This window comes from Puma concolor, chromosome A3 (genome assembly GCF_028749965.1).
Source record: "Puma concolor isolate L17-30 chromosome A3, mPumCon1.1.hap2, whole genome shotgun sequence".
NCBI lineage: Eukaryota > Metazoa > Chordata > Mammalia > Carnivora > Felidae > Puma > Puma concolor.
The window spans coordinates 137,496,111-137,523,138 of record NC_141669.1 but is presented as its reverse complement, the minus strand read 5'-3'; positions in this window follow the sequence as shown (position 1 = coordinate 137,523,138).

Below are 27,028 nucleotides of genomic sequence, written 5' to 3'. Positions count from 1 at the left end.
GATGGAATAGACGAGTGAGTTCAAAAATGGATCCTCCCGTGGATGATCAAGTGATTCTCAGTAAGGTACCAAGCATCCACCATGAGAAAGGAGAATTTTCAGAGTGGTGTGGGAAAAACTGAATATCCATATGGGGGGGGGGGGATTCTTGATACTGTCAACATATAATATATACAAAAATGAGGGTGTCTGGGTGGCTCAGTCTGTTAAGAATCTAACTCTTGATGTCAGCTCAGGTCATGACCTCAGGGTTGTGAGATCGAACCCCGTGCCAGGCTCTACACTAGGCATGGGGCCTATTTGGGATTCACTCTTTTCCTCACTCTTTGCTCCTCCCCCCCAACTCACACACACACTCTCTCTCTCTCAAATAAAATACAATAAAAATACAAAAATGAACTCAAAGTTGATCAGAAACCTAAATATAAAAGTCAATATTACCATGTGTCTAAAAAAAAACAACAACAACAACAACAAAAAACCAAAGGAGAAAATCTTTACCATCTTAGCAGAGACCTTAGAGCTGATACAAAAAAACATGGGCTATCAATAAAAAGTTGGTGTATCTTTAATTTTAAAAACGAGGTCTAATGGAAGCATTCACCTAAGAAAAATGAACACCAGGTCAACAGAAAGCATACGAACGCTCACAGGAGCTTTATCCATGGTGACCAAACTTGGAAACAACCCAAATGTCCCTCCACAGATGAATAGATAGTTACACATCCATGCAATTGAATGCTAGTCAGCAATAACAAATTACAGATACACTCAAAACATGAATGGCTCTCAAAAACATTTGCACGATGAAAGAAGCCAGGCGCGGAAATGGCTGTACAAGTTCATTTATGTGGAAACGAAGAAAATGCAAAATTATCTATAGTGACAAAAGGGGGCCGGAGCGGACGTTTGGAAAGAGATGGAAATGTTCATTATCTGTCTGTTGTGGTCACACACGTGTGTACCTCTGCTAAAATTTGCTGAACTCTATACTTTAAATGGATGGTTTCCATGGTGTAGAATCTAAAAGGTAGAGCTGGGAAGAGCTTCTGCGTAAGAACAGGTGTAATCTGAATGGTGTGTGGGTGAGTGGAGAGGAAGGATTGACAGGAAGCAAAGGCAAAAATGTCCCCATAAGGTACTTACGGGACGAGAGGGACCCTTTCCGTGGGCAGGGCGGGGGGGGGGGGGGGGGGGAGGGGGGGGGCGGTCTGCTAAGAGCTCTGGCTGTTTCCAATGAAAAATCAGCCTTTGCCCTCAACCTGGATCTCAATCCCCCAAAGCCTGGAATTGCTGTGTCCACTTGCCCCAAACAAGGCCACCTGGGGGCCATGCTCCCTCAAGGGCCATAACGAGATTCTCTTGGAGCATGGGTCTCAGGAGCCCGACGTTTAGGCTGGGAGTACACGCAGGGGTTGCTTGATTCTCTGACACGGTATTCTGGAAAGTGTGGTACTGTAACAGAGCAGGGTCTCGACAGGGACAAACAGCCAGAAATGGTACCCAAACCGGTCAGACTGAGGAACGGAAAGCTAAGAGAAGAATTATTTACAATAAGAAAGAAACCGTATGGACCACACCTGAGCGAAGGCTTTACTTTTGTCCCAGGGGCACCGGAAGTAACGTGTGTCCCACTAAGTGGCTGCTGGGAACGTTGTAGCCCTGAGTCCAGACTCCCCAGGCTGGAGGGTCCCTGGGCGCCCTGCAGGGCTGTGGGTGCTGCCCGTCGCCGCCCAGGGATGGGAGGCAGTGCCTGCACTCCTCGGATTTCGTGTGCTTTGTCTATCTATTAAAACTCATGAGAATTTTATCTTTTGCTTTCTAATACAGTGCAATTTTTTTAAATATAAAAGTTAACCGTGTTCCTCATTTTCAAACATTTAGGTGAAAAGATGCCCCGGGTTTGTCTTCACGTAGAGCCATGCCCTGAGCCAGGACCCCTGGGTCTTGGAGCCCCACACGTGGCCCATGCACCCCGCTGGACCTGCTCCTGGGCCAGCTTGGAGTTCACTTCCACTCTCCCGTTCACGCCACACTGCCCGCTGCTCTGGCCCACGTGCCACGTGAGCTCTGAGAGAAGCAGAGTGTGCACGCGTACCTGACAAAGACCGTCTGATTAGAATTAGCTCCCATTTAGAGAGTACCTCTTATGTGCCAGGCGCTGGCTCGCACCCCCTCCTCCTAACGCCGCAGGGGGCTGTTTGTCACTCTGACTTCACAGAGGAGACAGAGGCCCCAAGAGATGGCTCTTAATGCAAGATCCCACGGCTGGTCCTGCTCACCTCCTGGGCAGCCAACACCACCATCACGGTGCTGGGGCCGAGCCCTCCTTCCAGCCACTGCTGCTAAGTCCTCGTGGACACTCCACACGCGCGCGCGCGCGCACACACACACACACACACACACACACACACACACGCGTGCGCACACACACGCACTCCACAGCATTCCTTTCCCGGAGTGCACTTGCCCAGTGCTTTCCAGACCCCAGCGTGACCCTAACACCTGTCAGGACACGGACCAGTATCTGAAGCCCCTACTCAGACCCCCTCTCCTTCCCAGCTCCCTTCTCTGTCTCTGTAGCCTATACTGGCCCCGGGGGTACAATGTGTGCGGGTGGGCATCCTGGAGCTGCCCCTGCAGCAGCGAGACACTTTCCCATCTGCATCGTTCCCCGCCACCCCCCACCCCCACCCCTGGGACAGGCACGGGAGTGCAAGGAGAGGCAAAGCACAAGCCAGCGTCTCTGGGGGGCTCTCTGGGGGGCGTGGTGCCACCAAGTAGGCTGGGGGTCAGAAGGGAGGCAAATCAGTAAGAGAAGCATAGCAGGGACCCATACAGCCTGTGCAGCCTGACACAGTAATCAGACAATAGCAGCTTTAGTCAAAATCAGGAAAAGTGGCCTGAGTGACACTTCTTGGGCTTTTTCCTTTGGGGCCTTGGGAATCTTGGAACCCATGGTATTGCCCACTTCCCCCCGGTGCGAAGGTTGGTGAGCAAATGCTAGAGGTTTCTGAGGTTCCTTGTTTTATCTTAGGAATGCAAGTGATTTTTCAGTCTCCTTCAAGCTTTGTACGTTTTGGTTTAAAAAATAAAAATCAGGGGCGCTGGGTGACTCAGTTAAGTGTCTGACTTCAGCTCAGGTTATGATCTCGCAGTTCATGGGTTCGAGCCCCACATCGGGCTCTGTGCTGACAGCTTGGAGCCTGGAGCATCCTTTGGATGCTGTGTCTCCCTCTCTCTCTGTCCCTCCCCCGTTCACACTCTCTCTCTCTCTCTCTCTCTCTCAAAAATAAACATTTAAAAAACCTTAGAAATAAAAATCATATTTAAAACACTCCCTATAAAAATACCAACAGTACTCTTCACAGAACTAGCACCGATAATCCTAAAATTTGCATGGAACCACAAAAGACCCCAAAGAGCCAAAGAAAGCTTGAAAAAGAAGGACAAAACTGGAGGTATCATAATTCCACATCTCAAGATGTATTACAAAGCTGCGGTAACCAAAACAGTATGGTACTGGCACAAAAATGTCGATGGAATAGATTAGAGAGCCCAGAGATAACCCATGATTATGCGGTCCGATAGTGTCCGATAAAGGACGCAAGAATATACAATGGGGAAAGATAGTCTCTTCAAGAAATGGTGCTGGGAACACTGGATAGCAACACACAGAAGAAGAAAGAAATTGGGCCCCTTTCTTACAGCACACACAAAAATAAACTCAAAATGGATTAAGGAGCTAAACGTGAGACCTGAAACCATAAAAATCCTAGGAGAGAGCACAGATAGTAATTTCTCTAATGTCGGCTGTAGCAACATCTTTCTAGATATGTCTCCTGAGGGAAAGGAAACAAAAGCAAAAACAAACTGTTGGGACTTCATCAAAATAAAAACCTTCTGCACAGCAAAGGAAACAATCAACAAAACGAAAAGACAACCCCCTGAATGGGGGAAGATATCTGCAAATGACATCTCTGATAAAGGGTTAGTATCCAAAGTATGTAAAGAACTTCTACAACTCAACGTCCGAAAAAACAAATAATCCAATTGAAAGATGGGCAGAAGTCACGAACAGACATTTCTCCAAAGGAGACATCCAGATGGCCAACAGACACATTGAAAAGATGCTCAACACCACTCATAGTCGGGGAAATGCAAATCAAAACCACCGTGAGAGATCACCTCACACCTGTCAGAATGGTGAAACCCAAAACCCGAGAAACCACAGGTGTCAGTGAGGATGCGGAGAAAAAGGAACCCTCGTGCACTGTTGGTGGGAATGCAGACTGGTGCGGCCGCTGTGGAACACAGTATGGAAAATATTAAAGATAGAACTGTCATGTGATCCGGCCATTCCGATACTGCACATTTACCCAAAGAATACGAACACACTGATTCTAAAAGATACATGCACCCCGATGTTTACAGCAGCATTGTTTACAACAGCCAAGATATGGAAGAATCCCAAGTGTCCATCGATAGATGAATGGATAAAGATGAATGCACACACACACACACACACACACACACACACACACACACTGGACTATTACTCAGCCATAAAAATAATGAAATCCTGCCATTTGCAACAACATGGATGCATCTAGAGGGTATTACGCTAAGTGAAATAACTCAAAGACAAATATCACAGGATTTCACTCATATGTGGAATTTAAGAAACAAGACAAATTGGCAAAGAAAAAAAAAGACAAATAAAAAACCAGACTCTTAAATAGAGAGAACACACTGGTGGGCACCGGAGGGGAGGCGGGTGGGAGCATGGGGGAAACAGGTGACGGGGATGAAGAAGCACTTAACCCTGATGAGCACGGACTCACGTGTAGGATTGTTGAGTCCCTATGTTGTACGCTGTATGTTAATTACACTGGAACTGGGGCGCCTGGGTGGCGCAGTCGGTTAAGCGTCCGGCTTCAGCCAGGTCACGATCTCGCGATCTCGCGGGATCTCGCGATCTCGCGGTCCGGGAGTTCGAGCCCCGCGTCAGGCTCTGGGCTGATGGCTCAGAGCCTGGAGCCTGTTTCCGACTCTGTGTCTCCCTCTCTCTCTGCCCCTCCTCCGTTCATGCTCTGTCTCTCTCTGTCCCAAAAATAAATAAACGTTGAAAAAAAAAAAAAAATTACACTGGAACTAAAATAAAAATAAAGACCATATTTCCCTTCAACTCTTTGCGCTTGGCCACGGTTCCAGAGGGCCCACTTTTCTCCACCTCGCCCCACCTTGGACTCCAGCAAGCTTCCCTGGGTCCTGAGGCCGTGAGCTGGCGGCGTGGCTTCCCTGCCCTCTTGTTGGGCGTGTGTGGACCCCAGGGTGGGTATTCCACGCACAGGGCTCATTCGTGGGCCCACCCCATGTCCTTACTCTTGTTTTTCTTCCCGGTTTTCAATTCTCCCTGGAGTTTCAATTCTGTTATGCTGCCGTGTTTATAACAATTACAGCCAATATTTATCATGTACTTACGACTATCTACTTATCATCCGCTTATGACTTATGAACACCTTGAGGTGGCGACTGGTAATATCCTGTGTAAAGAGAGGAAACCGAGGCAAGAGAGCCATGCGACAGCCCAAGGCCACACAGTGAGTGACCAGCAAAACAGAGACTAGAATGCCAGCAATCAGACAAAAGCGCTCCGAACGGCTGGGCCATTCACCGCTCACACACATGTATGCGGTACGGCTCGTGTAACGTGTCAGTAGAAGCCACCTCGAGCTCTTTGTGACAGGGAATGGCATGTCAGCAGCCTTCACAAGAGCCCCGAACCCACAACCACCCCAGTGTCCCCCGACTGTAGCCTGCCGAGACCAGGCTTTGTTCGTGCGATGGATTATCACGTTGCACCAACAACAAAGTGATCTCACAGACGTAATGTTAAGTGAAGAAACCAGAGATAAAGAAACGCACATACTGTATATGATGCCTCTTAGAAAGTTTCAGAAACAGCGAATGCAGTTCAGAAAAGGGGTACTTTTAGGGGTGCCTGGGTGGCTCCGTCGGTGAAGCGCCCGACTTCAGCTCAGGTCATAGTCTTGTGGTTCGGGAGTTCGAGCCCCATATCAGGCTCTGTGCTGACAGCCCAGAGCCTGGAGCCTGCTTCCGATTCTGTGTCTCCCTCTCTCTCTGCCCCTCCCCTGCTCACACTCTGTCTCTCTCTCAAAAAAATGAATAAACATTTAAAAAAAAAAAAAAAGAGAATGGTACCATTGGGGATGGGGGAGTGGAGGAGTGGGGAGGGCACAGGGAGGCTGCTGGGGCCCCAGAATGTTCTGTGTGCCGCTCTGGGTGATGGTGGGCGCGTAGGCATGAAGACAGTCACCGACGGCCCTGTGCACTAAGATTCCTGCGCTGGGCTCTGTGAGTCTGCGGTCAGCCCAACGGCCCCAAAGACAGCCATTCCCTCCTCTCTGGCACCTGTGAACGTTATGTGACTTGGCAGAAGGGACTTTGCAGAGGTGTTTAGCTTCTAGACTTTAAAATAGGGGCGTTATCCTGGATTATCTGAGGGGGCCCAGTGTACTCTCCTGAGCCCTTCAAGAAACACACCTTCCCCGGCTGGAGAGTTTTGAAGCCCGTGTTCATTTTCAGTGGTCGCTGCAGCAAATCACCACAAACCTAGCAGCTTCAAACAATGCAACCTTATTGTTTTACTGTTTCTGGAGATCAGGAGTCCAGGTGGGCTCTTCTTAGGGTCTCTGGAGGCCGAAATCAAGACGTCGACCAGATGTTCTGTGCTGGAGGCTGGTGGGGAGGGGAGGGTCTCCACTCTCGCAGTGCCCAGAGTCTCCTTCCCCTCTCCCCAAAGTTTCTTTCCACAGAAACCCAAGGCTGCACCCCTCAACAAAAGCTGGAAATAAATGCATCTATCCAGCAGGGCCAGAAACAGCGAGGTGCAAACCTCAGGCACAGAGGTTGAGGAGTGAGTGCCTACTGGGTGCCTCCTGGGGACTCAGCAAACCTCACCCTCGTCCCGGCCCTGCTGAGCGGACCCTGGGTTTTCGAGCGAGGGAATCAACCTCCCTGCCACATTTCATTGCCCCGAGGGCTTAGCCAAATGAATGAATACCCATTCATTCACTCCTTCCTTCCCTCCATCCTGACTTCTGTCCCCAGATGGGAGGACGTGTCTACTTAGCACAAGTGCTGTGCTGGGGGCTGGGACCCCGGAGAGCTACCCGCTTGGGCTGGGGTCCCCCTTCTGAGTAGGGTCCTGTGGAGAGCCACCACATGGAGCAAATAAAAATACAGGGTGCCCCTATGTGACATGTAAAATACATGCTCCATATTTGGGGCATACGGAGAGTAAAAATAAGTATGTGCTGTTAATTGAAAGTCAGATCAAGTGAAATAAGCCATACAGAGAAAGACAGATACCATATGTTTTCACTCTTATGTGGATCCTGAGAAACTTAACAGAAACCCATGGGGGAGGGGAAGGAAAAAATAAAAAAAGGAGGTTAGAGTGGGAGAGAGCCAAAGCATAAGAGACTCTTAAAAACTGAGAACAAACTGAGGGTTGATGGGGGGTGGGAGGGAGGGGAGGGTGGGTGATGGGTACTGAGGAGGGCACCTTTTGGGATGAGCACTGGGTGTTGTATGGAAACCAATTTGACAATAAACTTCATATATTGGGGGAAAAAAATGAAAGTCAAATCTACCTGGGCACTTGGTATTTTACATTGTCACCAACTGGAAAGTCACTTTCCTTAGTTACTCGGTCACTGTGGGGCCTGGCCTGCCCCAGGGCCCCCTGCAGGGGACAGCTGATCACAGGAACAGCCATCTGCTGGGTGGTGCTCCCATATTCCCACCCAGCCTCGCTGCTGATGTGGCCCGGGGTCCCCTGAAGCCCAGGGTCTCCGACGTGGCTGTGCGGTGAAATCCCCAGGAGCCTAGGGACCTGGTGCCACCCTGGTGCCTCCTCTGGGCTTTGGACTGAATTGGCCTGGGGGCATCAAAAAACTCTCAAAGCTGCCGGAGGGATTTGTAGTCAGGTCGGAGACCTCCCCTCGGGGGCTGCCCTGACTACCCCCTCTCAGACACCTGTCTGAGAAGAAGCCTCGAATGAGAAGCAGGGTACCTGGCTGTGGTTCGTGGCTTCCGGGAGCCGCTGGGCCTGGGTTCCAGTCCCGCGTCTGCCATTTTCTAGCTGCGTGGCCTCGGGCAGTGCTCTCCGAGCTCCAAGTTCCTCTTCCTTGTCTCACGAGGCCGTTGTGAATGCCAATCAACACAGCAGTTCTCGAAGCTCCCCGGACCAGCAGCATCAGCAGCACCTGGGACCACGGGAGGCATGCAGAGTCTCCTAAATTAGCAACCTGAGGCTGGGGCCCACATCCCGCCTTTGAACGAGCACTCCAGGGGATCCAGCCTCCCGCCCAACCACAGGCGCAGGTGACACGTGTTGAGGGGAAGCTGTGGAAAGATGGGTACGTGAGGAGAAATCAGCTCCCACCACCGAATCATGAATCGGGGGGCTCCCTCTCACCACCCACCAGGAGCTCCAATGTGGCCCTGCCCCTGCCCCTGCACACGTTCAAGGTTGCTCTCTATGCAGGCTCTTGCCAGTGGCCTCAAGACTCAGAAAAACTCACTCCCCCTCTCCGGGCGGATGACTCTGCAGCTGTGCCCAGGGTAGGGGTCCGTCCCCCCCCCCCCCCCCCCCCCCCCGGCTACGGCGAGCACTTCCGGCCCCAGCTGTGCTTGGCTGCCCTGGGGCTCCCCTGAATTCTCCAGAATCTGGAGTTGGGGCGCACTTCTGGGAGAAAGCTTCTCAACCCACCTCCCAATTCTTCAAAGCCTGCAAGCTGCCTGCTGCTTCAAAATAAAAATGTAGAGTGATTGCGGACTGTGACCTAGAACCAAAATAAAACCAATTTTCTGACTTTGGCTAAGTTGAAATAGCTGCCATCTTGGCCCGGGGCTGCGGAATCACAGAAGCCCCGCGCTCGGCCCAGATCGACTGGACCAGCCGACTTGTCTGGGCCTCAATTTCCTCAGCTGAGATAATAGTAATAATTACTACTACGATGATTGGGATAAGAGAATTTGTAAGGGCTTCATCCTCCCGGCACTCTCGGAGGCAGTTCAGCCGCGTGCCAACTCGGTGGCTCGTTAGAATCACCTGGGGAGATTCCACAATCCAGATTCCCGGGCCCACACGGGGACCAAGAGAACGTTGGGTGGCTACACTGCCCAGGACCCCAAAGTGCAGCCAAGCTGGGGGGCCCACGGGCTGGTAGCCCGGATCCCGGCCCACCGGGCCCGCCTTCCCCGTCTCCGGGGAACAGCGCCTCTGTCGTCTTTGGGGGCCCCCTCCCTCAGACACATGCACCTCGGGGGTGAACGCGGGCCCTTCGGGGACCCGGCCCTCCAGCGTGGGCTCTACGCAAACTGCTGCAAAGGAATCGAACAGAAGTCAACATATGGCGACTTAAAAAACGATTAACTTCATTTAAGAGAAAAAGAAAAGATGGCTTTTTGTTGCGTTTAGAAAAAAAGAACAACAGAGCAAATCTGTGTCATTAGCTGGAAGCAGATGGCAGCCTCTGTGGACGGCGTGTGCGTGCAAGGTTCTTCCTGTTCCCTCTCCAGCTCCCGCATGGAGGGCTCTGTACTTAACAAGGCTGGGCCCCCCCCCCCCCATAGGTACAGAGCCACGGCCCTGAGCACCCCCCTGCCTCGGCTTCCTGCAATCACGGAACATCTGCTGTGCCGAGCCTGCGCCTCATCCCCAGGGCCTGGCAAGGTCATTAGTCATCGTCTCATCTGGCGATGTCACAAACGCCCCCTCACTCTCTCTGCGCCAGCTGGTTCTGGGGGGTCCCCGGGGGCCTGAAGGGCAGGGCTGACTCCAGGACCCCCTCCCGCCTCTGCATCCCCAGCCACATGGGCCCTGAAGCCAGGACTCTGAGTGACAGCCCATTGGCACAGACCAGCGCCATGTGCGTGGGCAAGGCTCTTCAGTGATGGAGGGGAGGATACGGCTCTCTGGCTGGCTTGCTGGGTATCTGTTGACGGTTTCTCTCCTTTCGCGTAAGATAGGCCCAAGCAGGGGTGCCCGGCCGGCTCCGTCAGCAGAGTATGTGACTCTTGACCTTGGGGTTGTGAGTTTGAGCCCCGTGTTGGGTATAGAGACTGCTTAAAAAGAAAATCTTTTCAAAAAGATGGACCCAGGCAGCCCCTTAGCCCAGAAGACCAGAGTGGGGTTCTTGGTACATATCTTTTTGTTAAAGTCCCTGTATTGATGAGGGCTTTTCGGTTTCAAGGAGATCCAACCCACACTGGCTTCAGCAACAGGAGGATTGGTTGGCTTGTTAACTGAGAAAGCCAGTGGGTCCAGCTTCAGGCATGGCTGGATCTAGGTGTCCAAATATGTTACGAGGAATGTGGCATCCTCCTTCTCTCAGTGCTGCACTCCTCTGTGTTTGCTTCTATATAGTTACAAAGAAATAGTTTAATGTTTACATATTTTGAGAGAGAGAGTAAGAAACAGCACGAATGGGGGAGGGGCAGAGAGAGAGGGGGACCCAAAATCCGGAGCAGGCTCCAGGCTCCCAGCTGGCAGCACAGGCCCTGATGCGGGGCTCGAACCCACAAACCCCAAGACCGTGACCTGAACCGAAGTCGGACACTCACCCGACTGAGCCACCCAAGTTTGCTTCTATATTTACTACCTATCACTATGTAACGAATTACCCCAACACATAGCTGCCTAAAACAATACACGTCTATTATCTCACACAGTTTTTGTGGATCAGGAATTCAGAAATAGTGTCATGGTTTGAGGTCTCTCACGAGGTGAAAATCGAGACTCCATCCCGGCTGTGTCATCTGAGGGGTTGAGGGCCGGAAGAGTTGCTTCCAAGATGGCGCACCCCGTGGCTGTGGGCAGGGGGCTGCAGCGTCCTCCCCTGCGGACCTCTCCACGCAGCTGCTCGCGTGTCCTCACAACACGGCCACAGGGCTAGTGACCAAGGAGGGGGCTGCGATGTCTTTGGTGACCCAGAAGTCACATTTGCTCATTTCTACAATCTTCTCTTGGTGGCACCAGTCAGCTTCACCCAGGCGAGCAGGGACTACGTACGGCGTGGATGCCCGGAGGTGAGACTCATCGGGGGGCGTCTGGAAGGCTGGTGACCTCGGCTTCCTTCTCAGGTCCCGCAGAAAAGCTATTCGAGGCTGTGACTCCAGCGGAACACCACTTTCCCATGCCATGCCCGTCGCTGACCAAATTATCGTGACTCCACTTGGCCGGGCTGAGCCAGGGGCTCACCGCTCGGGTCAGGGAGGGGGAGGGTAAACCCCACCCAAGCCTCGTGGATGGAGAGTCTGAGAGGAGCTCCTCCCTGAGAGCAATCAAGGGGTTGCTAAGTACAAGATCAAGGGTCAGCCAAGCCTTCGGTTTGGAAACCGTGTCTGCCCTGTCTAGCTGGGTAGACCTCCCTGTGCCTCGGTTTCTGTATCTGTAAAATGGGCATTCTATAACCCTCTCGGAGCTGTCATTCGGGACGATCACGCCCATAAACCCTCTCACATAGTCGTTTAGAAACATAATGAGCCACTTAATCGAGAAAGCGATTATCATCACTAAAGCGTAGAGGCTCAGAGCTGGGCCCCAGAACCTGCTTCATGGGTTCGAATCCTAGTTGCTGTGTGACTGTGACAAATGGTCCGTCCTCTCTGAACTTCCAAACTGTGAAACGGAGTCCATGCCACCACCTACCTCGGGTTGTTGTGAGCGTTGGACCTGGACGTGGGGAGCGGAGGCAGCTCCCCTGGTGGGTGATTCGTAGCTCTATCATCACGCACGTGTAACGGGGCCTGTGTGGTGTAGGAGAGACTGGGTGGCCGTCACGTTCACTCACAAAATTCAGGTTATGGCTTTCAGGAGACTCCGTTTGCCACTCACCCTGGGATAATTACCCAAGGTGTCACTTAATCGTGCTCAGAGAGGCAAGCAGTTCTCTGAGGGCATCGCAGGGAGCTTGAGGGAGCAGGGTCGGAACAGCACGGTCATTGAGCTGCCCTGTGGGGCCCCGGGGCCGAGACCTGGGGAGCAAGCCCGGGACCGGCCACCCCGCTCTCCTGGCCGACTGGCATCTCTGGGCCCCAGGGAGACGGAGGCAGGGGGCCCAGTAGAGAAGCGGGAGTCCCAGCACGGTGACCCGGCCTGTCCAAGATCGCAGGGGTCATGCCACCCCTCTCTGCTGCCCTCCTTTAGTGACCATCCAAGGAAACCCCTGGAAATGCTCTGCTGTCTCCTGAAGGTGGCGAGGCAGGGGTCCACGAGAGGGAAGAACTCACCCTTCCCTTCAGACATCGTGCGGGGGAGTCTTCGACAAACAAACAGACCCCCAGGAGGGCCTGGCTTTCTGGAATTTTTCAAACCAAGCCGCACACAGGTTTCCCTGCTTGGTGGGGTGGGGGGGGGGGGGGAGATGTCGGTGCGAGATGGGCTCCAGTCAGCCCCTGAGTCTTGCAAAAGACCAGAAAAAATAAAACCCGGATGGTGTTAAGTGAGGGCTGGCCCTGAGGAAACTGGCCACGGAGAGGAGTCGGGGAGCGTTGTGGGTTTCTCTACCCTCCGCGTCCCCAACATCCACGTTCAGAAGGAATGACCACTGGGTACCAGAGCTGAAAGGGATCGTGCTGGCACACATAGGAGGGGCCAGCGGAGGCCCTGGGCGAGCCTGCCCTTGTCCACCCTCACCACACACCCTCTTACTCTTTGCATGCAGGTGCTCTGAAACCCCAGGGAACGTTCTAGAGGAAATACTGCTTTCTGACCACAGGGGGTGCTGTTGCCTCACAAATGAGCTGCCCCCCAAAAAAAACGGCTGATGGAAAAAAAATTTCTCCCTGCAGTCCAAAGACTCTCGAAGTTTCCATCTGCAGACAGCTTTGGAAGGGGGCCCGAACCCTGATGAATCCTGAGCCTTTCTCCTTCCGGAATCTCTTTCCCAGGGAAGGCTCCCTCTGTGCTCCCACGGGTTTCGGGGAGAGGAAGAGGCTATCAGAGGGAGGGAACACTGCGGCACAGCTCACAAGGTGCTACCCACCCACCACTACTAGAGTCCCCAGCTTGTAGGGGGCAACTAAGGAGCTACACTGTGTCCCAACGTAGCAAAGCCTGACCCTGTAGCCCCCAGACCACCCCAGCGGGGTGGATACGATAACAGAAATGGCCCAGCACCTGCCTGAGCTCACAGGCACCCCGTCAGCGAGACAGACACCATCGTCACCCGTGTCTCTGTGGCTCCAGGACAAATAACCCCAACCGCTCTACTCTTTGGGGCCCGTGTGGCAGTTGGGCCTTAAGGTCCAGAGTGGCATTTCTACGCCCCAGCCGCGTGTCTCGTTCTGTTAAGAGGAGTGTGTGTCTGACGGCCTGCGTGGAGATGTGGCCTGGGCTGCCTCTCCCAGCTGGGCCACAAGGGCCTCTTAATGCCCGCGCTGCCCTGGAGGGGTCTGGCGTGCACAGAACCCCTGGAGAAGTTTCCATTAAACCATCAGTTCTGACCAGATGTTCTCAGTTTTTAAGCCACATTTTTTTATGACCTAGGAGGGACCCCCTTCCTCATTTTTCTGGAAGAAAAGGAGCATAAGTGAGAAAATGCAGCTCAGGCCGCCTGGTTTACATGGCAGTGTTCTAAAGGAGGCCAAGGTCCGGGCCCCCGGCTTCAGCTGAGCCAGCAATAAGCAGTGTTCAAGCCCATGAGTCAGGCAGGGGAGATGGGAGCGGGGCGGTGTGTTTTCTTTTCACATTTATGCATTAAGAAGAACGAGATGGAAAATGGGCCAGGCGGCCATTAGCGTGGCTGCTCCCGTGTCTGGGTTTGGGGAAAAGCATACGTCAAGTCAACGTTAACAAAAACGGACTTTTTTTTCCACCGTGGACTGCTCTGCCAGCTAATCTGGTCCTTATCCTGGGGCCTCTGGTCGTTTTTGTAAATAAAACCGATGAGGACCACTTGGAAAAATGAACATTCTTAGGCAAAACTTGCTAATTTCATGCCAACTGGAATTAACCGGCCTTACCGAAATCCTGGAGGCCTCAAGATGACTCTCAGGATGGGGGTTCTAAATGACTTGACATCTGTCCAGGGGTGCTCGCTCGGCCCCGAACGAGGCTGGCTGGCAGGGAGGCTGGGCCCACATCCTGGGTCCCAAGAAGGTGGATGAGGCGGCAGCTGAGAGGGTCTCTGCACAGCGGCCTCTCGGGGGTCCCGGCGGGCCTCCGCAGGCTCTCCTTAGCACATCTGAAATGCATACAGGAAACACATGTGTTCTGGATCCTTCTCCTCACGTCATCAGCCTTTCTTGATGCTTCTTCCTACTGCAGCTGCAGAGGCAACCAGCACGGGAACGCCGTCCACAGTGGCCTCTGCCTCTATTCCCCGCTGGTGATAGTCCAAGTCCTCACCTCCGGACCCCGCTGGGGTCGCCTGGGAGCTCTCCCCACGGAGCTGCTGCCTTCGAGGGAGGGGTTCTCTCTGGGCCTGCTTGGACTTCAGATCAGTAAGGTCTTCTCCCTTCTGTGGGAGAAGCATACATGCTTCTGTATGCATACATGCACTATAATCCAGGGGTTCTTAACTGGGGGGCCAATTCTGCCTCCCAGGGGCATATTTGACAATGTCTGGGACATGTTTGGTGGTCACAACCGGGGAGGGGGCCTCCTGGCATCAAGTACGTGGAGGCCAGGGGCGCTGGTGAACATCCCACGATACGCAGCACAGCCCTACCCCAGAGAATTATTCAGTCCCAAACGTCAGTAGTGCTGAGGTTGAGAAACCCCGCCATACGCTACTCAACCCATTCCCTAGAGATGGACAGACATAAGATCCAAATCATAAACGTTGTGGCAACGTTTACAGTTTACAAGACTACTTTACAGCTAGGTTACTCTGCCGCGGGTCAGCGGAACGAACAGAGAATATAGTGCAGTGCCAGCTGGGCAGCAAGAAGAAAGCAAGAACACACATCTCTATTCACAAGGTACCTGTGCAACATGATACGAGAAGGAGGTCCTTTGGTCCTTCCCGACCCAGGGAGGTTGAGAAGGATCGGAAAGGGGAACCAGACAGACCGGGAGGACTGGACCGCCCACATCGTGCGGGCAGATGCGACTCCTCCCTGAGTAACTCTGCCGGCTGTCCGGCTGTCGGTTCCGCTCAGGCCCAAGAGACCTGGCCTGGCCCCTCGAGGCCCCCCCACCCCGCCCCCCCGGCCACCCTCCGCCTCACCTCCTCCCTCTCGCTCCCCTGCTTCAGGACCCGCCTGTCCCACACAAGCTGGAAGAGGACCTTGCATGTTCCCTCCGGTCTTCAGCGGCCCTGCTTCCAGGACGGAAAGCCAACATCACTGCTTTGGGACAGCCTGCCCAGACCGTCCTGACCACGTGCCGGCCTGGCACCGTGCCCCTCTCTTGCCCTCGCCGATCTTGTCATTTTGTATTTGTTTTTGTGATTCTTTGGCGGCCAGCCCTCCATCCCCCTGGACGGCCAAATTCACAGGGGCTTCCACGGGTGTTCTTCTCCTGCAATGATGCACCAGACCCCTGCACAGCACTGCTAGAGGGATCGCTCGCACCCACCTGGCACCACCAGGAGGGGGCGCAGCCCACGGGTAGGACTTCTCTGGCTTGGTCGCCGCTCTGTGTCCAGGGTCAGCGTGGCGCCTGCTCTGTGATAGGGGCTCACGACGGATGGACGGGTGGGTCAGCAAGTGAGTGAGGGAGCGAGGGAGTGAATGAACGAGTGAGTGAGCAAACAAGGAAGAGAGGAAGGAGAGCTGGGCATAGACAGGCAGGCTGGACAAGATGCCAGCACTCTGCACTCACGTCCTCTCGTGTGACCGCTCCACGCGTGAGCATGTGAATCCATTCTACAAGCGAGGAAACTCGTGCCCTCTGACTAACAAAGCCAGTGAGTAGTGGCGCCTTTCCCCACCTGGGGTCCTCTGTGTCCACATTCCGCTGCCTTTTGAAAACCTTTTGACACCCAGGGGGTGAGACCCCACACCCGCCTGAGGAACCCAGTGCTCACTGCCCCCGTGCAAGTGCATCACCTCACATAGGAGCTAAAGTCATGAATTCATTCCTTCCCTCCCCAGCTGCGTGTTTATTCCAGCTCGGTCTGAGCACAACTGTGTCCTCGGGAGAGAAAGGAGATCCAAATGTCTCCGTGCCAAGAGTAATCATCGTTTCCTACGAAATTTGAAAAACGCTCAACTTCCAAGTGTCATTCTATCCACTGGCAGCATACATCGTGGGGCGACTCCCGGCCCCCCCCAGGCCCTCGGGGGCCCGCGCCCGCAATCCGAATGCGTCGGCGTCCCCAAAACGGTGACCGATGGGGGCCCTTGTAACTACCTGCACCTTCCTTGCTGTTGCCGCTTTGGAAGCAGTTGATTTGTTTTCTATTTCAGACGTTGTTGACACTTTAAGTCTTAGCTATTTCAGAGTACAAATGCAAGTGCGTGTTTGGGCTTTGCTTGCTCAAAAAGAGGGAGAAAGGGGGTCGGGGGAGAACGAGAGAGAAACAGTATCAGACATGAAGCTTCACAGGTGTCGGAGGCGATGTTTGGGGAGGAGCGCAGGAAGCCCGAATCTGAGAGCGGACTAATGGTCCCCCCGGTACATTGTGGTGGGAGAAGCCTTTACTTAGCGCTTAGTTTTAAGAACCTTGATAATAAAACACTTGTGCCTGACAGCTGTGTCATCTACAGCCAACTTTTTAATTTCCCTTTGCCAGGTTACTCATTCCTGAAATGTGTGTTCTTTATACCCAGAGGAATGGTTTCTATTTTCCAAACTTCCAGAAGGCTGTTTGAATAGAAAAACGGAGATGTTTGAGCCAGGCCATCAACGGCTTTTTAAATTAAAGTAGAAGCAGCAGGAAGAGGACGGGGGGGGGGGGGGGGGGGGGCGGAGGGGAGAAGGGACGTTTCCCAAGGCTACCTGGGGGGGTGCGTGTCAGGGTTCCGACCACCGCGGGGTCGCCGAAGATGCTCACGTGGTCTTTCCCCGTATCGGTTCCTTCTTTCCAGTGACGCCTATCAGCGGGGATTTTGTGCATCCCTCCATATGCTCCCCTGCCAATGGGTTTATTCGGCGTGAATCGCGTAGCGCGGTGTTTATTACGCAGAGCCACGCGGTCTCGGGCGATGAGGTGATCCTCCCAGGACTCTCAAGGCTGGTCCCGCCCAGAATGCCATTTCCTCCTGCATCTCATCCCGGGGACATCACGCCTCTCCTGGGATTTCCCAGCACGGCACGTTCTCAGGAACGTCGACGGCGAGAAGAAGCCCCTTCCCCGAATTGCTCTTCCGCGTTCTGGCATCCAAGGGTGAGAGACGCTGTGCTGGCAATGGAGGAGTTTCACCCGGGTCAGGGGCAGCCAATCCAACGGTCTTGTGCCAAACCTCTGACACCTGTCTTGGTCTGCGCCCCCCCCCCCCCCCCCCCCCGCTTCTGGTCCAGGCTTCCCACTACCTGGGGTGAGCACTCAACAGCAGAGATCAGCTCACACCCTGCTCCTTTTAGAGCCTCTGTTGACTGCTCGCTGCCTCTACATGAAAGCCAAAGTCCTTAGCATGGTTTCCAAGGCTCCTCGTGAGTTTGCCCCAACGCAACCGCTCTCTGCCACCACACCATGGTATGCACAGGCGTTGGCTGCCTTCACCCTCCCGCCACCATGTCACCATGCCCCTGTCCCTTGCTTGTCCACGATGGCCGACCCCTCATCCAGCTCTCGGTCTTCCCCAGCCCTTGTATTCCTCTCTGGACACACAGTCCCTCTCCCTCGCCAAGCTGTGGGCCCCGTGAAGAACCAGGGTATCTCTTCCCCAATGTCCCCCAGCGTTTAGCACAAACTTCACACTCCACAGGAGCTCGACCAACGAAGCTTCTGAATGAACGAACGAGAGCTCCCTGCGCGTCTCTCCGTTGTGTACATAGACGGTAGCCACCGGTGTATTCGAGATTTAAAATTCATTTGTTCCCATATTTGTGGGAGCTACATGTTGTTTTTAAAATTACAGTGCTGACAACCATTTTTAACGGCCTTGTTGTCCTTCAGGGTTTATTTCAGGGGCCTCCCAGGAGGAAGCTCTAAAGCTCCCATGACTTGATAGACATAAGCCAGGTCCCTCTCAGAGGGAAGAGGGCAACCTCTTTTTCACTTGCCTTTTCAACAGAGCACACGTGTTAATAGTCATGATGAGAAGCGCTGTTCTGTGCACCTCGTAACAGTTCGCTGAATACGATGAACGTCCGATGCTGATGTTACTGTTGTCTGCATCGTGCAGATAAGGAATCCGGGGCCCCCACGGGAGCAGGACTCCACAATCTGCTTTACACTTTACCCTCTGCTTCCACATCCCCCCTCTGAATTCCTCCGCAAGTCGGGAAGCAGGCAGAGCAGGGCCGGGCGTCCCCGTCTTACAGCTGAAGACATGGGGTCTCAGAGAAGCGCGGTGGGTCATGGCCAAGATCGCACGGCTGGCTGGTGGCAGAGTGGGACTCGAACACCATCCTTTCGCTTCTTCACCACGATCCCGACACATCAGCAAGCTCGCTCAGTGCCCGGAGCCTCGCTGTGGGGCACGGTGGCACAGCGGTGTGTGTGTGTGTGTGTGCTCGTGCGCGCGCGCGCATGACTTAAACGAGCACTTCGCACGCGACCTGTCTCACCTAAAGGAAGCCGTGCACGATGTGTGATGCTTCGGCAATTTCATCTGGAGAATGTTGCTGGCCTTGGACTTTGTTAAGCCGTTTTCAAAAGCCACTAGTCCACCATTCAACACGCATCAGACTCCCATTCAGTAAAGTGTTGTTGCCCAACTGGCTGGAAGGCATTAAAGGAAAAAGCACCGTAGATCACTAAGATAAGAGCCTCAAGAGTTAATGAAAGTCTGACTTTCCGACGCGGCATTCCGAGCCAGCACGGGCTCTGCCCTGGCTTTCTTTTCCAACCCCCCTTTAAAGGCAGGCTCTTAATTGGACTTTTAAAATACGATGCTCATACACAGTTTGACTCCTGTTATATCTCTGAAGATAGACTTTAATCGCATCTATTTCTTTTATTGTAAGTATTACTGTTTTCATGACTACGTGTTCTAAAAATAACAGCACTGCGTTATGAGCTGCGCACATGAGCTGACTTCATTTCCCTCGGTGTCAGAGTTCAGGGTTCAGATGATGGGTCTTTGGGGAGTGTTTCAGCCCGAACAGAATGACATTTTTATGAAGACCAGGCCAAAAAAAAAAAAAAAAAAAAAAAAGTGATCACAGTTGGAGGGCAATTTGGGGGTTTTCAAGTCTATGTGAATGCTGCGTATTCTGGAACTTACGGCGTAGTCAATTAAAGGTTCCAAGGAGAAAGCGCCCGAGACCAAAGAGGGCGTTTTTTGAATTTGTCCTCGTTCAAGTCATTTTCTCTCTCCGTGCGGACCCTGATGGTCTTTCAAGCAGAAAGTAAGCTGGCGATGGGGTGAGCAGGGCCAATCTCTCCTCCAGCCTTCAGCAGACCTTTGCTCTCACACGGCAGACACAGATCTTAACGGGCTTCTATCTTCCCAGCACTAGTACGTGTTTGGTGTTGCTATTTTGGACTAAAACCTAAGTGGTGAGCCCATAAGCCCACATTCCATTTTCTTCCATTTTGTATCTCCTCTCTCTTGGAAGTTAAGAGAGGAAGGACTTTTGGTAAAGCCCTTGTTATCCATTTGCTTCTGTGATATTTGTTGATGGCCCTTGCCTTCTGCGACTCCGAATTCTGTCATTTTCAACATTTGGCAGAAACACAAATAGCAAATAAATCAATATTGCCATGGAGACTATCATTTCTGAGCCAGACTTAATTATGAATTATTAAGAATGGTTCAGTTGAATTAAAAGAATTAGCAGGGCTCCTCTGTTTAATGCAGGCTCCAGTGATGCGTGTTAAGTAGCAACTAGGTTCATTACCAAAAGTTAGATTCATTAGGTTATATAATTTGCAAGTTTCTATTCTTAATTTCTTCTAGCCAATTCCAATTATTTTCTTGAAATAGCATAATTAGTGGCAGGGAAAAAAACACATTAACATGACATGAAAATAACACATTTTTCTTTCCATTTGGTTACAAAAGTCTCTCGCACGCGTTTTTTGGCTCGTATCTAATGGCACTCGTGGGCACAGACTTTTGCCACAAAGGTGTCTCTTCACGTTCAGACACACGACTCATCCGCTTAACCTCAGTAAGCATTTCATCTCAGCTTCTGGAAGAATCTAAGATTGCTATTTGCCTTTTGGTACCTAATTAAAATTTCCGCAGAATGTCTTGGTGCCTTTTTTTTTTTTTTTTTTTTTTGCCACCCGCTCTTCCTTTCATGAGAAAGTAATTGAGGCTCCAAGTGAGCCTTGTGGACCTGACCTTTGAAAACACCCACATTTTGCATGTAGCGCTGGAAATTTTAAGGAGGGGTGGCATCTGGCAGCCAAGGGAAAGAATGCAGAACCTTTCGGAAATGATTTTAAATTACAGTCCCTAATAGGCAATTTTATAACCTGTTTGTCTTCTCAATGCTTCTGTGGCTTTTGGTATTTCTTATTATCTTGCGTGAGTAAGCATTTAGCTCAGGTAAGACACTGCTTGTTACGAAGCCAGAGAGAGAAACGGACAATTAGCCAGTTGATTTCAGCTATATAAACAACTGGAATATTCCAGCCAAGAAAAGGAGGAAGGAGGGAAAAAGTGAAGGAAGGAAGTCGGGGCGATGAGGAGAAGCCCACCCTGTGGACCTAACGATCAGTTGATACAGTCTCAGAGGGTCAGGTATAATCTTATCGCTATCAGACCTTCTCTTTGTTTGGACCAGATATATTCAAAATGGCTTCTTCCATTAGCTTTGTCCATTCCGGACATAAACTCTGCATCATGGTGGGCAAGGGAGAACTTGATGCCTCGGTTGTGTCTATTTATCTGGGAACTTTTTCCCACCGGATGCATATATCTCTAGACAGCTTTGCCTCTGCATCTGGGAATGGCTTGGCCATGGAATGGAGGTGCCCCGGTGACCACATTCCTGCAGTTCTGAGCCTGGACACTCCGGTGGCTTTGCCCAGACACATGGAGTCATTTACCCGCAGCAGGGGATGGGAAAACCATTGGGTCCACTCCAAAGAAGACCGGAACGAGTAATAAGAAAGAAGCACTGAGGTGATCTTTCCCCTAAACTCACAGAGAAGATGAAGTGCTCTTTCCTGTAACTGTGTCATTCTAATATTATGCCTTCATTGATTTCAGAATCCTCCAACAACTTTCTAACACCAAGAGAAGGGAAGGATCTGGTTGAAAAATCAATGGTGAACTTAAAAAGGCCACCTTTCCGTGTTGTCTTCCTCCATTTAAGAAATTCGAATGGCCTCTCCTCTTCTTTCCAGCCAGGCTCTGGGTCAGCTCCCCGTGGCTCCATGACCTGCTAGAACCTCCATTCCGTTAGCTACCCAATAGCTGCAGCCCCCCCTCATCTGGCTCAGTCAGAAAGCTCACCATCAATCTTGCTCTCCAAATTAGAGCGGCCTCGAAAATATTTCATTTACAATAAGAGACAAATGCTCATTTTGCCGTGTTTCGACAAGAGAGCTGAGCTGAGGAGGCACGTGGTTGGATTTAATCGTTTGGTCCATTAGGTGGGTGTCTGGAAGTGTTTTTAATGGCCTTTTCCTTCTTGCAAAAAGAATTACATGGGTCAGCAAGATGGAAGCGTGGGGCATGGAGGGGGGGCTTCTGGCGAGAGAGTGAAAGCTCTTTTTCTCCCTAGCTTTACTGAAGCGCAATTGATAAGTAAACACGGTCTAGATTTAAGCGTGCAACGTGATGCGTTGATATACACATGTGCCGTGAAAGGATTTCTCCAACCAAGCTAACTGGTCTACCCGCCACTCACATAGTTACCTGTTTAATTCGTTGTGTGGTGAGAACACGTAAGATCGCCTCTCTCGGCAAGTCTCAAGCGTACGATACGCTATTATTAACCATCATCATCCTGCCCGAGTTCTTCTTGTAGCAGAAGAACGCCTTCCAGCGCCCGAGTGGCACCCCCAGGAGGCCATCTCCCCCGCTTTGCTCTTTCGGGGATCCCACGCAGCCTCAGGGAGCCTTGGGGAAACAGATTTGCATGAATCCCAGGTGATCGGGACGCACCGCGAGTGCGATTCTCTGCCTTCACTTCTGTGCTTATTTTCTTCATTTGCCAAAGAGTGTGGTGAATCACGGACGTTTCATCCTAATTAAACCCATGCAAACATATGTGAGCTGAGAAACGAGGTAGAAAACGGGCCCAAAGATGGAAGAGATTTAACCCAAGGAAGAGACAAGGCAAGGTTATTTTCAGCGTGGGAGCCCCTTTGGCCCCTCTCTCGAGGAATTTTTTTTTGACATCCACTTATATCTTATCAGCAGGAGGATCAGAGTCCAAGAATTCTGAGCTCCGGGGTCACCATGTGACCTACACTCCTACATTCCTAGCCTTTCTGCCTTCCAGAAAAGGTCACAGAAGCTCTCATGGAGAGCGTGTGGCTCTCAGGGGCTCAGCTCCGGGGAGAGAGTGGCGTTTCTGTGCAGAAAGCTGGGCGGGACCCCCACTCACGACGGAAGTGTCCCACGTAGGAGGCCGGATAACCCAACTCCCAGGTGGGGTCTTCCTACCCAGAGCTCTGCAGAGGGCCCCACTCCACGTGAAGGCCCCCACCTGAAATGTCAACACCCTCTGATGAGAAAGTTCCAGAAAATCCAGGTCAAATAAGTTGCTCCCCAGGAAGAAAGACCATCCTTCCAGGCCTTTGCCTTTGAGCCCCACGGGAACCACTGGCCGGTAATGTCACCGTCATTAACAGTGATAACAACCAACACGTGTGAAGTGTTCGGGCCATGCATTTGATGGTTCTCACCGCAGCATCGTCTGAGGTCGGTGTTATTAGTCCCTTGCAAATGAGGACACCTGAGGCTGACAGGTTAAGCACTATTAACCTTGGGGACCGTCACCCGAAGCCCCGCAGCCTCTGGGATTTTGAATTTCAGGTCGTTCTGAACTCCCCCTCCCAGTCGGCCCCCCGTGCTGTTTCTAGCACCATCTCCAAAGGATCCGAGCCTCGGACATGAGAAGCCAGGGCCGGCCCAGCCCCAGCTCCAGCCGCTTAGGAAGCAGAGGCACACGCTGTGACATTCTTGTTCTCCTAATCACTGTCTTATTTAATCTGCCGGCTGCAATACCGTTGGAGGCATCCGAGGCCTGAAAGACGGAAAAGCTGAAGCCAGAGGCTTGTCTCAGATGTCCAGATACAAGTGTCCTCAGACCATGAAAGACAAGAGTGGCTCCTTGGAAACAATCTCCTTTCTTTCTAGTCTGGCAGGAGAAGAATTTTTTTCCAACCTCCCAGACTGCCTTGCCTTGTTAGAAGGGGATATTTGGACTAATTAGAAAAGTATTGCATGTGTAGGGCAAGCGGCCTTCGTTGGAAACTCGGTGCAGAAGTTTGCATCAGGCCGAATGCACAGTTTTTATGGGCCTTTGTCTTTTAGGGACACTTCAATACCAAGGCTTTGCAAAACACGTTGGTGAACCGGGCAAATGAGTGTCTCTTTCCTGCTTCCAGACGGCCAAATGTTCTGCCACAGCCTCGTACTGAATGAAAATATTTCTAATTAATGCAGCCCCCTTTGGGATGGATTGTTTCAGAACACGCGGGGCCGCACTTTGTTAATGAGGCGACTTTCCACTCTGCCTGTGCTGCCTGAAACCTTTGGGCTGTCATTTATCACAGCACGGCTAACTCGATACAAAACCAGATGGCTTCATTTCTTCCTGGGGAGGACACATCAGCGGCTGCGTAAGAGATGTCACTAGATACTAGGAGGGACCAAAATACACCTCGGCTGGAGAAGGGTGTCACAAACATAAACGGAACGCCTTCTCTTTCAGTGACAGGGGAATCACAAAAGCAGAGATTGTAGAACTCTGTCAGGAAATCTGGGGGCGCCCACCCAGGTTCCCGTTTCCTGGCCGACACACCCATCCCCAGCTGCTAACAGCCCACGCTCCAGCCCTCTTCTACAAGATCGCCACGGGCCGATGGGAGCCCCCTCCCCTGCACCTGCAGTTTCACGGGGGGCAGGGATTATTGAACGATGGAATGTGTGCATGAACATAGCCGATGCATGTCGGACGTGGGGATCAGACAGCTGAGGTCTCTCACCTCTGCAGGGGTCAGGGGGCGGGGAGCAACTTTTGAGGAGTGACTCATCTCCAGAATTGTGTGGGATCAAGTTGAGACTAATTGCCCTGAACTCACCTCTTTGCTAAGCTCTTTCTCCCGTCCCATGCCCGACTCCCCGACAGGGTGACAAGTGTCTGCTGAGAGCGTGCCTTCATCGCAAGAATCCCCAGCGGAGGCGACCTCCAGGAACTCCATCCTAGGACAGACCCCTCCATGGCTCAGTCATCCGCTTACTCAACATTGAGTTTGCTTAGAGAACTTGGCGTGCGGTAGGAGTTTCAACAAATGTCCCACAAACCTACTGCGCCTGTCACGTTTGTACCCAAGGCTCGCCTTCCCCTCGCACAGATAGCAACTGAGCGAGCCAAGGAACAGAAGGGGATTTGCAGGGTGCTCCAAGGTTCCCCCACTTGCCCATCTACACGTGGGGAGGCAGAGACGCAGAAGGTCAGAGGCCCTGCTCAGGCCACACAGAAAGTTGGTGGCCGAGCCAGGACGAGAAGCCAGGTGGGGAGAAGGAGGAGAGTCTTCAAAGCGAACCTTCTGAGCTCACCATACTCTCTCCCTGCGAGCCAGGACACCCCATTTTTTTGAGACCAAAACCCAACTGCAGAAAAAAACTGAGCGGGTGGCCTGGGACCTGCCGACGGGGAGAGCCCACCTCAGGTTAGGACTCTATTCCATCTTTGTTTTGAACCACTCCACAGTGGAAAGGATTCTGCAGTGAGGGAGATGCTCTGTATCAACACTGGCCAGTATGGGGGACACTGGCCACGTGTGCCTATTAACTGCTAGAAGCGTGGTTAGTGTGAAGTATTGCTAGAAAGATGGAATTTTAAAGATTTTTAAAAAATGTTCATTTATTTTGGAGAGACAGAGAGCGAGTGGGGGGAGGCAGAGAGAGAGGGAGACACAATCCGAAGCAGGTTCCAGGCTCTGAGCCATCAGCACAGAGCCCGATGCGGGGCTCAAACTCATGAACCGCAAGATCGTGACCGGGGTGAAGTCGGATGCTTAACTGACTGAGCCACCCAGGCGCCCCCGAGGAATGGAATTTTAAATTCAACTTCAGCTAATTTATTTATTTTTAAGTTTTTTTTTAATTTTAATTTATTTATTTTTGAGAGAGAGCATGCGTGAGTGTGGGAGGGGCAGAGAGAAAGGGAGAGAGCAAGAGAATCCCAAGCAGTCTTCAATTGTCAGCACACAGCTCGATGCTGGGCTTGAACTCACAAACAGGGAGATCAGACCTGAGCCAAAGTCGGACGATTAACCGACTGAGCCACCCAGGCGCCCCATCTTTAGCTAATTTAAGTCTAAGTAGCCACCTCTGTAGCTGCTGCAGATGGGGGAAGTTTTAGACAGGAGGGCATAGGGTCTGTAGAGACTCAGGAGCCAAACCACCTGGGTTCCAATCCCCTTCTCTGAAGCATGGTCTTTCAACTCCTTTGTGACTTCGTTTCCCCATCCACAACTTGGAGAGGACCTTCCTTATCGCGAGGGTTCAAGAAGGTGAACCCTGAGAAGTGCTTTGGCTCAGGACTCAGTGCCTCAGCAAACCTCAGCCACTGTTAGGTCGTTCCCAAAACACTGGCTTCTAGGACTGGCCTGGTCAAGACTGGTGTGCACGTGGGAGACGAGCAGTTCCTGGGGCTTCAGGTGCAGGATTGTTCAGATCATCCTAGTACCTGCCAAGATAACTAATTTCTCAGAAACGTACTTTATACACTCTCTCTGTAATCCTCACCTCAAGCCGGAAAGGCAGGCATCTTTGTCCCCATGAGAGCGAGGGAAGCAGAGCGAGGGAAGCAGAGCGAGGAAGGCAGAGCCAGACGGAGGCCCGGGCACAGCCGTTGTCCCCCCACGTCCCCAGGCCACGCCAACCTGAACTTCCAAATGCAAACCCATGGTTGGGGGGGGGGTTGTCTCCCTCCTAATCTGTGCCCAGGCCAAGCTATGAAAATCGCTCTCTCCCCTGCGGCTGCAAGCATTGTTTGGGACTCACATGTGCACGGTGGCAGAGACCCTATCGTCCTGACCTGCGTTATCAAGATCAGATACGAGAAAACCTACAAAAGAAAATTGCAACACTGCAGATGGAAAGGAGCCCTGCCCCCTCTCGCTCCGTTGGCACGAATACTCTGGATTTTTTTTTTTTTTTTTTGCCCCGGGCAATTGCAAGACTTCCCTTTGGACCCCCACCCACCTCAACCACCGCCCCAACCTCCTGGGAAGCATGAATCTCCTTCCCAAATGGGCCCCCGCCGAAAGCTGCCCTAGGTCTCCTGGGTTTGGCATTTTCCAAATTTCATCTAATTGTCTTCATCGTATATTTGATTTCCACTTTAGAAGTTCTGAAGAAAACATGTTTCTGCATATGGTCTCTGGGATGACATTTTTGTGGTTGACGAAATCTGGATTCAATATATTGGATAAACTGTGGCTCCAGAGACCTTTTGTTTTTTGTTACAGCTTGAAACTTTCATTCTAAAGCTGCAGTCTACACAATTGATATAACATGGCCCTCAGTCCTGAACTCACTTTTCTAGTATTTATTTGCTGGGAGAACTTTAAAAAGTGCCAGCTCGATGTGGAAAAGATTGGGTACCAATCTCTCCGTGTGTGTGCGCGTCTTTAAAACATTTTTGTTCTATCGTGTAACTTTAAGTCAAGTGCTTGAAAAGAGAGGGGTGAGGCTTTTCTTTTTCTTTTTTCTCTAGAACCTTCCCCTGAAATCAAGCCAC